This window comes from Melanotaenia boesemani, chromosome 5 (assembly GCF_017639745.1).
Source record: "Melanotaenia boesemani isolate fMelBoe1 chromosome 5, fMelBoe1.pri, whole genome shotgun sequence".
Taxonomy (NCBI): domain Eukaryota; kingdom Metazoa; phylum Chordata; class Actinopteri; order Atheriniformes; family Melanotaeniidae; genus Melanotaenia; species Melanotaenia boesemani.
The window spans coordinates 36,826,602-36,843,412 of record NC_055686.1 but is presented as its reverse complement, the minus strand read 5'-3'; the positions used below and the strand labels follow the sequence as shown (position 1 = coordinate 36,843,412).

The 16,811-nt window shown below is 41.7% G+C and overlaps 1 long non-coding RNA gene across 1 annotated transcript; it reads left to right on the top strand.

Moving 5' to 3' along the window:
- Nucleotides 1–489: 489 nt before the first annotated feature.
- On the top strand, nt 490–16,335 carry LOC121639388. The gene is made up of 3 exons (XR_006010147.1): nt 490–500; nt 16,098–16,105; nt 16,221–16,335. It is a non-coding gene; the product is annotated as an uncharacterized LOC121639388 (long non-coding RNA).
- Nucleotides 16,336–16,811: the final 476 nt, after the last annotated feature.

Sequence of the window (16,811 nt, the reverse complement as noted above, 5' to 3'; positions counted from 1 at the left end):
TGCAAAGTACCCATGAAGTACAAATATATATATATTAATGTTTGCTTTTATATAAACTGCCATTGTGTGTTCACCGTAGGTCACTGTGGCATCAAACCACCGAGCCAGCAGTGGCACTGAAGCATTTACCACCTGCGGGCTAGGACGCTGCTGTGGAGAAGAGACAAAGACACATGAACGTGTGCTGATGGTTTCTATTGTTATCTACTGAGATAGATTAATACAGTGGAGGCCACGGTTCTTTGTTTCACTAATGAGGCCTTTTAAAAGACATTTAATAGTATAAAAGTATGATGACATGCAAACACGTATGTTAACGTGATTTTGGATTTTGGAAGAACTTGGACGGATTGTCCTAAAAAAAAGTATATTAACGGAGCGGCGCCGCTATTAGGCAGCATGTAGGAGGTCATAGACCTTAAAATAAATAAGCATACATTCTAATTCATGTTCAGCCCGAGGAGGATCCTGCGTTGGATGCGACAAAGTTTACAGGTGGGGTTAAGTAAGGAGTAAACAAAGTAAAATTTTTAACCTGTCTTTTCAACCTGTCACAGCTGCAGCATCATTTTTTAAATAACAGCATCTTTTTGTTGCATATTAATATTATTATTATTCTATATTATTGAATAATTTACTAACTTTGTTAATTTCATTATCTTTCTCTTGTTGACTGTTTTTTTTAATGGTTTATATTCTTTTAGCCTGTGGGAGAGTCTGGGATTTAAAAATTTCATTACAAATGACAATAATGTTAATCTTAATCCTAATCTTAATCTTAATCAAATAATTTAATATAATAGGGTTAAATTACTTTTTTTCAGGACAAAAACGGTTTAAATAATTTATTAAAAAAAGCTTAAATAAATATTGAGGTAAGAATTTATGGCTATTTTTGTGCATGGACACTTTTGGTGGCCATAAAGGTCACCAGAGGGTACTAAATTCACTACTACTAAACTAAATTTATCAACAGAGTATAAAAGACATGATAGAAAAATAAAATTGGTTTAAAAATGTCTCTAAAAAGAAAAGTTATTTAAAAAATTCATGCCACTAGCACTAACACATCAGAAATGATCATCTAGGAAAAAAATAAAATAAAAGTTGAAAAAAATGGACAAAAATGTCCAGAGCAGCCACCAGGGTGGTTTTCATACTTCTCTATTTATCTGACCTGCTGTCAAATTACGAGTTATCACAGACCCTGAGGACTTCTGGTACTGGCATTTTAATTGTTCTCATAGTCAGAACTAAAACCTATGACGAGGCCTTGTTCTATCACTACAGCCCTCGTCTGAGGAACAGCCTGCTGGAGAGCCTCAGAGCTGCAGAGACGATTGATATATTAAAGAATATCAGTAGCACCTGAATTAGATTGATGGGTCAACATGATTGGGCAGAACTTGACAACAAGATGTTGAGGAGGACCGTTTAATTTGAATCAGGTGTGTTGGAGCAAGGAAAAGTCGAAACACCTGCAGGACTGCAGCCCGTCAGGACCAGAGTTGCCCTTTCCTGCTCAAGACCTAGCTTTTTAGCTTAGCATATAACTGAATTATTATTTTATTTTAGTCTTTTTCTTCTTAGTTAATTAATTATGTACTTGTTTATTTTAAATGCTACCTGTTTATGCATCCTTTACAATTTTGTTTATTCACAAGCACATTGATTTTATAAGCTCATTTATATAGACTTTTATACTTGTTTCTCTTATTTTTTATTATTGTTTTTAGGTATGCTTGTTTTTGTTGTTTTTAGCTCTTTTTTTAACTCTAGTGTTGTACTCATGCACATCCTCCACACCAGGAGCCATGCACAGGATAGTTGCCGTGGTGATTTACCCTGGGTGGATTTGAATCAGGTGTGTTGTAACAGGGAAAAGTCGAAACACCTGCAGGACTGCAGCCCATGAAGACCAGAGTTGCCCTTTCCTGCTCAAGACCTAACTTTTTAGCTTAGCATATAACTGAATTATTTTATTTTAGTCTTTTTCTTCTTAGTTAATTAATTATGTACTTGTTTATTTTAAATGCTACCTGTTTATGCATCCTTTACAATTCTGTTTTTACACAAGCACATTGATTTTATAAGCTCATTTATATAGACTTTTATACTTGTTTCTCTTATTTTTTATTATTGTTTTTAGGTATGCTTGATTTTTTGTTTTTAGCTCTGTTTTAACTCTAGTGTTGTACTCATGCAAATCCTCCACACCAGGAGCCATGCACAGGTTAGTTGCCGTAGTGATTGGGGGTCCCCCAGACTGCATCCCTAGGATGCGTACAAATTGAAAATCATTGTTACGTAAATATCATAAAATACCCCATAAGACTGGAAACTCCAGCCTTAATCTTTTGTGCATTGATTCAGTGAAATGTCTTATTCTCAACATTTCATAATTAGAATTATTTAAAATGACACACATTAGGACTATACTTCATTGCAGCTGTAAGCACACTGCTATTTGCTAAGGTTAGTGAATTTTAGACTCCATATATGGACGGGCTGATAGGCTTCTGGTAGAATCTAAACATAGCATTATGTAAGACACATTCTATTAGGCACAGTCAGGTCTTGACTATATGAAAGAGGAGATAGACATTTGTCTTTTTTGGGCCTCATACACAGGTTATGAGGACACATATGAATGTAAGAAAAACTTTAGAAAGTGAATTTTACATAAAATAGGACCTTTAACATTATCACATTCAGCTACCAGAATGTGCAACACTTGTATTTTAAGGATTTTATAGATAACTAAAAAAGGAAAAAGTCTGAGAAATTAATTATATTTTATATATATTTTTATTTTTATTGCAAGGCTGGAGAGAAGACAGTGCCGTAGTTGGTTTTGCCACAGCCGTCCCAGTATGAATTTGGATCATACAACGGGAAATCTGGATGGTTGCTGCAACAGTCTTGAGAGAAGACAGTGCCGTAGTTGGTGTTGGCACAGCCGACCCAGTATGAATTTGGATCATACAACAGGAAATTTGGAGGGTTGCTGTAACAGTCTTGAGAGAAGACAGTGCCGTAGTTTGTATTGGCACAGCCGTCCCAGTATGAATTTGGATCATACAACGGGAAATTTGGAGGGTTGCTCTAACTGTTTGCAGAGGAGAAAGTGCCGTAGTTGGTTTTGCCACAGCCGTCCCAGTATGAATTTGTATCATACAATAGGAAATTATGAGGGTTGCTGTAACAGTCTTGAGAGAAGACAGTGCCGTAGTTGGTGTTGGCACAGCCATCCCAGTATGAATTTGTGTCATACAACGGGAAATCTGGAGGGTTGCTGCAACAGTCTTGAGAGAAGACAGTGCCGTAGTTTGTATTGGCACAGCCGTCCCAGTATGAATTTGGATCATACAACGGGAAATTTGGAGGGTTGCTGTAACAGTCTTGAGAGAAGACAGTGCCGTAGTTGGTGTTGGCACAGCCGTCCCAGTATGAATTTGTATCATACAATGGGAAATCTGGAGGGTTGCTGCAACAGTCTTGAGAGAAGACAGTGCCGTAGTTGGTGTTGGCACAGCCGTCCCAGTATGAATTTGGATCATACAACGGGAAATCTGGAGGGTAGCTGCAACAGTCTTGAGAGAAGACAGTGCCGTAGTTTGTATTGGCACAGCCGTCCCACTATGAATTTGGATCATACAATGGGAAATTTGGAGGGTTGCTCTAACTGTTTGCAGAGGAGAAAGTGCCGTAGTTGGTTTTGCCACAGCCGTCCCAGTATGAATTTGTATCATACAATAGGAAATTATGAGGGTTGCTGTAACAGTCTTGAGAGAAGACAGTGCCGTAGTTGGTGTTGGCACAGCCGTCCCAGTATGAATTTGTGTCATACAACGGGAAATTTGGAGGGTTGCTGTAACAGTCTTGAGAGAAGACAGTGCCGTAGTTGGTGTTGGCACAGCCGTCCCAGTATGAATTTGTATCATACAATGGGAAATCTGGAGGGTTGCTGCAACAGTCTTGAGATAAGACAGTGCCGTAGTTGGTGTTGGCACAGCCGTCCCAGTATGAATTTGGATCATACAACGGGAAATCTGGAGGGTTGCTGCAACAGTCTTGAGAGAAGACAGTGCCGTAGTTGGTGTTGGCACAGCCGTCCCAGTATGAATTTGTATCATACAATGGGAAATCTGGAGGGTTGCTGCAACAGTCTTGAGAGAAGACAGTGCCGTAGTTGGTGTTGGCACAGCCGTCCCAGTATGAATTTGTATCATACAATGGGAAATCTGGAGGGTTGCTGCAACAGTCTTGAGATAAGACAGTGCCGTAGTTGGTGTTGGCACAGCCGTCCCAGTATGAATTTGGATCATACAACGGGAAATCTGGAGGGTTGCTGCAACAGTCTTGAGAGAAGACAGTGCCGTAGTTTGTATTGGCACAGCCGTCCCAGTATGAATTTGGATCATACAACGGGAAATTTGGAGGGTTGCTGTAACAGTCTTGAGAGAAGACAGTGCCGTAGTTGGTGTTGGCACAGCCGTCCCAGTATGAATTTGTATCATACAATAGGAAATTATGAGGGTTGCTGTAACAGTCTTGAGAGAAGACAGTGCCGTAGTTGGTGTTGGCACAGCCGTCCCAGTATGAATTTGTATCATACAATGGGAAATTATGAGGGTTGCTGTAACAGTCTTGAGAGAAGACAGTGCCGTAGTTGGTGTTGGCACAGCCGTCCCAGTATGAATTTGTGTCATACAACGGGAAATTTGGAGGGTTGCTGTAACAGTCTTGAGAGAAGACAGTGCCGTAGTTGGTGTTGGCACAGCCGTCCCAGTATGAATTTGTGTCATACAACGGGAAATTTGGAGGGTTGCTGTAACAGTCTTGAGAGAAGACAGTGCCGTAGTTGGTGTTGGCACAGCCGTCCCAGTATGAATTTGTATCATACAATAGGAAATTATGAGGGTTGCTGTAACAGTCTTGAGAGAAGACAGTGCCGTAGTTGGTGTTGGCACAGCCGTCCCAGTATGAATTTGTATCATACAATAGGAAATTATGAGGGTTGCTGTAACAGTCTTGAGAGAAGACAGTGCCGTAGTTGGTGTTGGCACAGCCGTCCCAGTATGAATTTGTATCATACAATAGGAAATTATGAGGGTTGCTGTAACAGTCTTGAGAGAAGACAGTGCCGTAGTTGGTGTTGGCACAGCCGTCCCAGTATGAATTTGTATCATACAATAGGAAATTATGAGGGTTGCTGTAACAGTCTTGAGAGAAGACAGTGCCGTAGTTTGTATTGGCACAGCCGTCCCAGTATGAATTTGGATCATACAACGGGAAATTTGGAGGGTTGCTGTAACAGTCTTGAGAGAAGACAGTGCCGTAGTTGGTGTTGGCACAGCCGTCCCAGTATGAATTTGTATCATACAATGGGAAATCTGGAGGGTTGCTGCAACAGTCTTGAGATAAGACAGTGCCGTAGTTGGTGTTGGCACAGCCGTCCCAGTATGAATTTGGATCATACAACGGGAAATCTGGAGGGTTGCTGCAACAGTCTTGAGAGAAGACAGTGCCGTTGTTGGTGTTGGCACAGCCGTCCCAGTATGAATTTGTATCATACAATGGGAAATCTGGAGGGTTGCTGCAACAGTCTTGAGAGAAGACAGTGCCGTAGTTGGTGTTGGCACAGCCGTCCCAGTATGAATTTGGATCATACAACGGGAAATCTGGAGGGTTGCTGCAACAGTCTTGAGAGAAGACAGTGCCGTATATGGTGTTGGCACAGCCGTCCCAGTATGAATTTGTATCATACAACGGGAAATCTGGAGGGTTGCTGCAACAGTCTTGAGAGAAGACAGTGCCGTAGTTGGTGTTGGCACAGCCGTCCCAGTATGAATTTGCATCATTCAACGGGAAATTATGAGGGTTGCTGCAACAGTCTTGAGAGAAGAATGTGCCATAGTTGATGTTGGCACAACCGTCCCAGTATGAATTTGTATCATACAACAGGAAATTTGGAGGGTTGCTGTAACTGTTTGCAGAGGAGAAAGTGCCGTAGTTGGTTTTGCCACAGCCGTCCCAGCATGAATTTGTATCATACAATGGGAAATTATGAGGGTTGCTGTAACAGTCTTGAGAGAAGACAGTGCCGTAGTTGATGTTGGCACAGCCGTCCCAGTATGAATTTGGATCATGCAACAGGAAATTTGGAGGGTTGGTGTAACTGTTTGCAGAGAAGACAGTGCCGTAGATGGTGTTGGCACAGCCGTCCCAGTATGAATTTGGATCATACAATGGGAAATTTGGAGGGTTGCTCTAACTGTTTGCAGAGAAGACAGTGCCGTAGTTGGTGTTGGCACAGCCGTCCCAGTATGAATTTGTATCATACAACGGGAAATCTGGAGTGTTGCTGCAACAGTCTTGAGAGAAGACAGTGCCGTAGTTGGTGTTGGCACAGCCGTCCCAGTATGAATTTGGATCATACAACGGGAAATTTGGAGGGTTGCTGTAACAGTCTTGAGAGAAGAAAGTGCCATAGTTGGTGTTGGCACAGCCGTCCCAGTATGAATTTGGATCATACAACGGGAAATTTGGAGGGTTGCTGTAACAGTCTTGAGAGAAGACAGTGCCGTAGTTTGTGTTGGCACAGCCGTCCCAGTATGAATTTGCATCATACAAGGGGAAATTTGGAGGGTTACTGTAACAGTCTTGAGAGAAGAAAGTGCCGTAGTTTGTGTTGGCACAGCCGTCCCAGTATGAATTTGTATCATACAACGGGAAATTTGGAGGGTTGCTGTAACAGTCTTGAGAGAAGAAAGTGCCATAGTTGGTGTTGGCACAGCCGTCCCAGTATGAATTTGGATCATACAACGGGAAATCTGGAGGGTTGCTGCAACAGTCTTGGGAGAAGACAGTGCCGTAGTTGGTGTTGGCACAGCCGTCCCAGTATGAATTTGTATCATACAACAGGAAATTTGGAGGGTTGCTGTAACACCCCTGAGAGAAGAAACTGCCGTAGTTGGTGTTGGCACAGCCGTCACAGTATGAATTTGCATCATACAACGGGAAATTTGGAGGGTTGCTGTAACACCCTTGAGAGAAGAAAGTGCCGTAGTTGGTGTTGGCACAGCCGTCACAGTATGAATTTGCATCATACAACGGGAAATTTGGAGGGTTGCTGCAACAGTCTTGAGAGAAGACAGTGCCGTATATGGTGTTGGCACAGCCGTCCCAGTATGAATTTGGATCATACAACGGGAAATCTGGATGGTTGCTGCAACAGTCTTGAGAGAAGACAGTGCCGTAGTTGGTGTTGGCACAGCCGACCCAGTATGAATTTGGATCATACAACAGGAAATTTGGAGGGTTGCTGTAACAGTCTTGAGAGAAGACAGTGCCGTAGTTTGTATTGGCACAACCGTCCCAGTATGAATTTGTATCATACAACAGGAAATTTGGAGGGTTGCTGTAACTGTTTGCAGAGGAGAAAGTGCCGTAGTTGGTTTTGCCACAGCCGTCCCAGCATGAATTTGTATCATACAATGGGAAATTATGAGGGTTGCTGTAACAGTCTTGAGAGAAGACAGTGCCGTAGTTGATGTTGGCACAGCCGTCCCAGTATGAATTTGGATCATGCAACAGGAAATTTGGAGGGTTGGTGTAACTGTTTGCAGAGAAGACAGTGCCGTAGATGGTGTTGGCACAGCCGTCCCAGTATGAATTTGGATCATACAATGGGAAATTTGGAGGGTTGCTCTAACTGTTTGCAGAGAAGACAGTGCCGTAGTTGGTGTTGGCACAGCCGTCCCAGTATGAATTTGTATCATACAACGGGAAATCTGGAGTGTTGCTGCAACAGTCTTGAGAGAAGACTGTGCCGTAGTTGGTGTTGGCACAGCCGTCCCAGTATGAATTTGGATCATACAACGGGAAATTTGGAGGGTTGCTGTAACAGTCTTGAGAGAAGAAAGTGCCATAGTTGGTGTTGGCACAGCCGTCCCAGTATGAATTTGGATCATACAACGGGAAATTTGGAGGGTTGCTGTAACAGTCTTGAGAGAAGACAGTGCCGTAGTTTGTGTTGGCACAGCCGTCCCAGTATGAATTTGCATCATACAAGGGGAAATTTGGAGGGTTACTGTAACAGTCTTGAGAGAAGAAAGTGCCGTAGTTTGTGTTGGCACAGCCGTCCCAGTATGAATTTGTATCATACAACGGGAAATTTGGAGGGTTGCTGTAACAGTCTTGAGAGAAGAAAGTGCCATAGTTGGTGTTGGCACAGCCGTCCCAGTATGAATTTGGATCATACAACGGGAAATCTGGAGGGTTGCTGCAACAGTCTTGGGAGAAGACAGTGCCGTAGTTGGTGTTGGCACAGCCGTCCCAGTATGAATTTGTATCATACAACAGGAAATTTGGAGGGTTGCTGTAACACTCCTGAGAGAAGAAACTGCCGTAGTTGGTGTTGGCACAGCCGTCACAGTATGAATTTGCATCATACAACGGGAAATTTGGAGGGTTGCTGTAACACCCTTGAGAGAAGAAAGTGCCGTAGTTGGTGTTGGCACAGCCGTCACAGTATGAATTTGCATCATACAACGGGAAATTTGGAGGGTTGCTGTAACACCCCTGAGAGAAGAAACTGCCGTAGTTGGTGTTGTCACAGCCGTCCCAGTATGAATTTGCGTCATACAACGGGAAATCATGAGGATTACTGTTGTAGGGTGGAGAGATGAAGGTGTCTCTGGCAGGAATCAGGTTGGAGTTTGGTTGGACAACTGGATAATGAGTATAATCTACAACCAAGGGTGGAGTGAGGATGGTGTTATCAATGGCAGGTTCAGAGGAAGAAAGATGGGATGTCTCTGGATATAACTCAGAAATGTTGACAGGATAAGAGAGTGTTTGAGCACTGAAGGTGGAGCAAAGTTGAGATTCCTCATGAGATGGATGTGAATCGAAAACTGAAAATTCATCTTGGTTCTCAGGGAGACTCAAGGGTTGAGCATGAATCAAATCCTGTGTTTCTTTTTCCTTTTCTATCACATGATTTAGCTCTGCTCCCAGTTTTTCCTGTTTAATCACTACTCTCTCCTCTTCAACCTGTTTTTCCAGCTGCTTCGCTTTTCTCTCTTCTTCCAGTTGATTTTTTTCCTGCTCCAGATGTTTTATCTTCTCTAAGAGTTCATATTTCTCCAACTCCAACTCTTTCTTCTCCTCTTTTATTTGATTCCTACTGATTTCCACATGAGTTTGTACTCTCTTTTCCTCCTTCACCAAGTCTTTTCTCGCCTTTTCAAGCTGTTTCTTCTCCTGCTCCAGATGTTGTTTCTTCTCTAAGAGTTCATTTTTCTCCAGCTCCAACTTTTTCTTCTCCTCTTTCAGTTGATTCAAGATTTCTACATGAGTTTCTGCAGTCTTTTTCTCCACTGTCTTTTCCAGCTGTTTCTTCTCTTCGGAGAGTTTATTATTTTCCTTCAACAGCTGATTATTTTTCTTTTCTGCTTTTTTGAGCTCACCTTCCATCATTTTAAATCTCCTGCTCCAAATTTGTTGTCTCTCCCTATATTTTCTTTTCTCAAGCTCAAGTTTTCCGTTACTCTTTCCCTCTTCATTCATTTCCACTTCAGGGTGTATTTTCCCACCTTGCTGCTCCTGGACTTGCTTTTCCAGCTGTTTACTTTTCTGCAGAATAGATGTTTTCTCTTGCCTCAACTGATCTCTCAGCAGCTCCAATTCCTCTCTCTCCTTTTCTAGTTTTTTTGCCTCCATGCTCTGTTCTTTTTCTTTCCTGCTCCAGAGAGATTTTTTCTTGCTGAGTTTAATTTTCTGTTGGTCAATCTCTCCTCCTCTCTCCTCCACTTTGCTAATTTGATCCTCTAGGTGTTTCCTCTCTTTTTCTAAATCAGCCTTCATTGCCTGAATTTCTCTCCTTTCATCATCAAAAATTTTCATCTTGTTCGTCAGAGCTTTGTTCTCTTGTGACATTTCTTTGATCAGATTTTTCATCGTTAGCCAAATTTCTACCTGTGTTAATTTTTCCTGATCAGTGGCTCCAAATGCTTCCTCCATTTCCTTCCTTTCTCGTTCAAACATCTTCTGTTTTTCAGTTTTGCTTCTGTCTTTCGGACGAAAAGCCTTAGTGTTTGTCTGTTCCAAATCTTTTACTTCTCTCTGGATTTGTGAGTTTTCACCCTCCACTTGTTTCCCCTCTTTCAGAGCCGATTCTGTTTCTGGTGAATATACCTTCACAATTTGGCTGAGGTATTTCCATGTTGGAGATTTGGTTTTTTCCTCCCACAGTTTCCGTTTATGTTCTTTCTGGAAAGCTATCTCTTCGGCTAATTTCTGACTTCTTGATGGTTTCTTCTCTGTCAGTTCACAGAGGTTGTTCTCCTCAGACTTCTGCAAATTTTCTTCATAGTTTTGGCTCTTGGTGGTACAACTCTTCTGGTTTTCATCAGAGTTTGAGCCTTTCATGTTATCGCAAAACTTGAAGCCGTTGCAGTCGGTTTTCAAGGAATTGCTGCTCTGACTAGATGGATTTATGTCAGATTTTGGTGTCTCGATGCTAAACCTGAAGCTGTTAACAAGGCTGGTTGTTTGAGCCTGTGAGGTTTTGCTAGCACCGTTAGAAAAATTGAATGGTCTGTTTCCTGATGCCATCTTAACAGATATTCAATAGTATTTCTTGTCAACTTATCTGTAGAGAAACAGAAAAGTTTTGAAGAAAAATGCTATATTCTCACCAGTGTAAAATTCTTCCAAAGTGTCGAGGACGTGTGCACGCGATCGAAGGTTTGGATGATCTGAGAATCTTTAGAATTTTTCAGATATGCTGAATGTTTGACATCATCAGTCATGTGACCAACATCAAAGAATTCTAGAACTTTATTACACAAATCTTTTGTTTAAGCTCCTCCCACAAACGTGGGAACAGGCCACGCCCACAAATAACCTGCCCGTTTAACTAAGAATTTAAAAAGCCGTCTAACTATTGCAATTATTTTATTAGATACTGTTTCTACAATAAACACTTAAAAGGTAAAAATGACTAAAATGTGTCAAACTACAAGGTTATAAAACATGAATGTGTTTTGGTCATACACATTTAATTTATGTCCTAATATTTATATATTTACTTTGCTTCAGCATTTAAAGCATTGTATTTGTACATTTTTGGCTTTTCTAAGAATGAACATGAACATGGTTTGTTGTGAAATTGAGTTGCAGGGAAGATCCTGGGCGAAGCACAGTTAGCAGGATGTGAACTAATACTGATCTCCTCCAGGTCTTACATTCACATTGTTTTAGTTGAAACTAAAACAATATGAATGAATGAATGAATGAATGAATGAATGAATGAATGAATGAATGAATGAAACTTTATTGTCATTGCAACAGGTGCAACAATTTTTTTTCTAGTACAAACCAGTCAAAGAGTAGACAACAGCAACATATAAACAAACAGGATCAGGCAGACTGAGGCAGCCACCGAGCAGTGCACCATTTTCACAGATCACATTTAGTGATGTGATGTATGTAGTATGTTTTGTTGTTTTTGGCAGAAAGAAGTGACATAAAAACATACCCTATTAACATATTACAAATATATAGAGGACTAAGAGAAAAAAAAGGTAGATGGAAAAACATGTTTTTTAAGGTACATATATGCCAGTGAGATTGCTGTTATATTATCAATCTCTTCTATCAACATATACTGATTTTATTTGTTTTTGCTTGACTAAGCAGCATCCAGCGACTGGACAAAACGCTGTCGTTGCCTGGTTCTGTTGCTGAGAAACAGCAACTCATTACTTTCCAACTTTCCTCTCTACCTACCTACCTACCTACCTGCCTACCTACCTACCTACCTACCTACTGTATATTAAAGGCCACAAAGAAATTAAATATAAAAAAAATCCATCTTTGTTCATTAATTAATGTGAAAACTAATTAAAAAAATTATTTGTGCCCTTTTACAGGAGAACATTTTACCACGTGATCATGGCTGCAGCTGATTGGTGCTGAACTATAACCTTCAGTGGAAGTTGTATTTTCAGCTGTCTTATCAATGAGCAAAGATAAACAAAAAGAGAAACAGGAGGCTTTGCAGAGTTGGGAGGAGGAACTTGATGGAAGAGCTCTTAATTTTTATTTTTGAAAGAAAGCAGGACTATGAAAGTTTTTCTGCGTTATAATCATTGATACAAAAATAAATAAATAAATTAAAAAAAAGGTTTTTGCCAGATTTGAGGATGACTGAGTTTGTTCAATGATCATAATAAAACACAGCTTTTGGCAAACTGGCCAGCTCCAGTGCAGATTGTTCAGACTCTGTCCTTTTTCTTTATAAAAATGTTATTAAAGACAGCACTCTGGCTAAATGCTGTATCATCTCTCTTTTATTTGTCCAGAATTTCAATAAAGGAGGCCACAGTCAACAAATCAACACCTACAAAGACACACGCAAAACATTAAACATTTTAGTGTGTAAAGCACAAGTGTTAAAAGAACTAATAACAAAAAGAACTAACAGGTTAAATGTTTTCTTTAAATAAAAGGTTTGTTATGAATTCACTACAGAATAATTTTTTTTAAACCTTAACTGGGACAATTACCACCACACAGAACAAACTATCAGAAAGGGTTTGGACACCCCAAAACAATGTATTTGACTTCATGATAACGGTATGATGGGCTGTGGGAATAAAATGTTGATTTTATTGAGTGTAGTACAGAAAAGATTTGAGTAGCTAAAACTACAGCAGAGTTTATATGACTGGAACAAGAAAACCCAAAACAAAAGCAAAAATGTGAGCACTAATTAAAGGTTAAGTGATAGTTATTACACTAGCAATAATTGGATTATTAAAGTATTCTTTATTTAATCTTACCAACACCAGTTTCCACAAACTAAAAGCAGCTGTATGCTGGCTGGACCAGCTCATGGCAACAATGGCAGCTGCTCTGGAAAGTTGTGGCAGTCCATTTTCAGACTATTTTATAAAATTTTCCATGAAATTTCCGATGCTTCTCAGATTAGAAAAATACAATTACTTTGTCAGCATTGTGTGTTTATCAACTCAGTTTGTCAAATTCTCCAAATAGTGCACTTGATCCATTCCGTTTCTTTCAGTAATGTTCGTACTCCGAGTATGACATTATATTGGCACGACTGTGATGCTCGTGAGGTGCGCGTACACATGACTTGGAAGTCGAGGTGCTCTCACGAAAATAAGGCTCCCCAAAATGTTTTTAAGTGATCACTGACATACAGCATGGTCTAACGGTAGGCTATTAACAACAAGGACTCAATACTTTTATAATACAAATACAAGTCGAGGCTGAAAATAAAATGACAATAATCCTCTCATTATACTTACTGTAATATATTAGCGAGGCTGAGGCAGGAGTAACATGCAACCAACTTTATTCTTGTACCGCACATCTTACACTAGACTCCAGATACAACTTCCGGTTTCGGTAATACCCATGCATCAGTATCCAAATGTCCGTAAGGATGGTTAATACACCACATCATCCCCTTTCTTAACTGAAAATTACTTAACTCAACTCTTTGATGTAATCAGATTAATTGTACCAAAAATGACTTCAACAAAGACTGAATAACAACAGCAACTACTAGTCAGCAGATTTAAATAACAACTAAACATAACGTCCACTGACTCAGTTAAACATCGCATTTATACCAACATTTAAACTATTAAATTAAATGCATACTGTTGTGAAGGACCCCTCGGAGACAGGACTGGTTTAACAGGTTTTATTCTGAACAGAGTAACTGGCTGAAGCAGGAGTCTTTATGATCTCGAAGGTCTTCAGAAGTCCAAGTTGACAGCTTGGGGAGTCGGGACCGGGACGGGGAAGTGGAAAGGGTCAGCGTGCTTGAACGAGGTCTGACGGAGACTGGTAGGAGAACTGGAGCTCATAAGTCCTGGAGCCGGGATTACTTGCAGGTGTGCTTAATTAGTATTCTGGAGAGGGAGAGCGGCAGTGATTGGCAGGAGCAGGTGTAGCAGAGTCTGGTGCAACGGTGACACATACGTACTGAATGTTTAATACGGTCACAGAATACAGTAATAATTACTGCAGATATCGTTTAGGTGGTTTAATTACAACGTTTGAGCACCTAAGGATCACAAACAGAGACTCTGGCGAATGGACCGTTTGGGGCTCAGGTGAGCAAACAGTCTGAGGCTCCGAGCAGTCCCAAGCCGTGTCACGTTCAGCGTCATCCGCCTGCTCAGTCGACAAGCTTTTATCCCTTGCGTTAGGCACTGTTGTGACTCGAGCTCACAGCTGATCAGCATGGCGTTTATGTCATTTCTCAGAATCCTGCTCTCTCACTTTGTATGACACTGGGCCAGTACATTTGGTCACTAACCCTGGAATCCACTTGTGATCTCCTCCCACTGTACTACGCAGGTACACAGCATCAGCCGCCTGAAAAGGACGGTCCACAGCTTTGCTATCATGGAGGTCCTTCTGGTGATACTGGCATTTGCGCCCCAGTTCCCAGGTGCACAGCTGAAGGAAGTCCAGCCTTGTTGGGACATGTCTGTGCAAAAATAAATCTGCTGGAGATTGCCCGGTTGTGGAGTTAGGTGTCGTCCGACACTTTAGCAAGAACAGCGAGATCTTATCCTCAATGCTCAAGGACGTGTGCGCAAGTTTCTTTAAACTTGTTTTGAAAGTCTGTACATATCTCTCAGCCAGACCGTTAGTCGCCGGGTGTCCAGGAGCGCAAGTGGTGTGTAGAATGCCGTTCAGTTTGACAAAGGACTGAAACTCCTCTGACATGAAGGTGGTGGCATTATCAGTCACCAGCTGTGCTGGAAGGCCAAAAGCAGCAAACAGTCTTTTGAGTCTGGTAATGGTTGCTTTAGACATCACCTGTGACATGCGAAACACCTCTAACCACTTGGTCTGAGAGTCCACAACAATCATGTTGTTCAGAAACGGTCCTGCAAAGTCTATGTGTAGCCTTTTCGAGGATTCCCCCGGAAACTCCCACGGGTGCAACATGACTTGTTGTGGCATTTTTTGGTCAAACTGACAGACCTAGCATGCTTTACAAATCTGCTCCACATTCAAGTCAAGGTTGGGCCACCACACATATTTGCGGGCTAAGGTTTTTGTTCTGACGATGCCTTGGTGCCCTGTGTGAATTTCATTTAGTAATGTCTCAGTTTTGAAGGTACGATGACTCTGGTTCCCCACAACACACAGCCGCTCTCTGTGGATAGCTCATTTCTTTTTGTGTGGAAAACTTTCAGATTTTCAGATCTTCAACCTGTGCCGGCCATCCCTCCATAATATACTTATACACACGAGACAACTCCTTGTCCGTGCGTGTCGATGTGGCAACTTGTGTGGCGTTTAGCGGTGCTGCCTGGAAGTGTTCGGTCATCGATGAGCGGATTATAGCTGAAGTCACGGCTGTCCCCGTGTCACTGGTTTCTGGCAACAGGCATCTGGAAAGTCAGTTTGCATTACTGTGTTCCTCAGATTTGCGGTAAGTTATATGATAGTCATAAGCTGATAAGATAATTGCCCACCGTTAGATCAGTGCTGCCGCGAGAATAGGCAAACTCTTATGTTCTCCAAACAGCGTTAACGGGGGGCGGTGGTCCGTGACCAAAAAGAAAATGTCTGCCCCATAGGTGCTGATGGAACTTCTTAACCCTGTAAATCAGTGCCAGAGCATCTTTTTCGATCTGAGAATATTTTTTCTCGGCAGGGACCAGCGTTCTTGAAGCACAAGCAATCGGACGTTCCTCGCCGTTCGGTAGGGTGTGTTGAATGACTGCACCTATTCCACAAGCAGATGCGTCACAAGCTAAGGTGAGCGATAAACTGGGGTCATAGTGCACTAGTACCTGATCACTAGTAAACAGCTGTTTACACTTATCAAAAGCATCTTGTTCCACCCCCGTCCACATCCATGTTCCCTGTTTCTTTAACAGTTTGTACAGTGGTGCCAACACTGTGCTTTGCTGGGGAACAAATCTTCCATATGTGGCAAGCTTGGGAAAGTATGTAAATAATATTTTAAAAATTGCGACAACGCCACCCTGGGACTTTCACCCGGGGAATAATAACAGGACTCCAACAAGGCAACCAGGTCCGTTATACTAACGAGGCGGGAGACAAGCGTCCAATCAATTAAACAATCTTTATTTAAAATCAACAAAACAAAACCCACGATTCAAAAATAAAAGATGGCTGAGGCTTACCAGGAGATAGGTGGGCTAAATGAGGTGAGGGGATCCAAACAAAGGCCACCCCAGGCACACGTGCAAGACAAACACACTTCACACCGCACTTCAGTCCCACAGCACAGGCAAACGTGATCAGCATGCAGATGAGGGGAGGATCAGACTAAACCGGGGACCTGCACCGCAGAGGCACCACCACTCCACGCTCTCAGACCACTAAAATAAAAAGAAATACAAGTGTTAGAAGCAGTGGAGTTAAACACAATAAAAAGGGACAACAGATAAACAAAATAAAACTGCCGTAACATAAAACATATGCACTAGAGGCCAGCCATCAACCAAGTCCTCGATACAGACCGCGTCCCGGGCCTCTAGTGGAGCGGCAGGGCATAAAAGTGTCCCAAACCAATTAAAAGAAAAAGAGTCAATGTTAAAACAATTAAAACAAATAAAACAAAGCAAAGCAAATAAAACAACGTAAAGCAAAGCAGCAGCAATTAGGACGCCAATCTGTAGGTGTGGGAATGGCTGTAGATCCTCCAGCACCACACGCCGCCACAGCCACTATCAGCCGCCTGGAAGGCGGCTAAATTGTTAAAAAGGCCGTCCGAT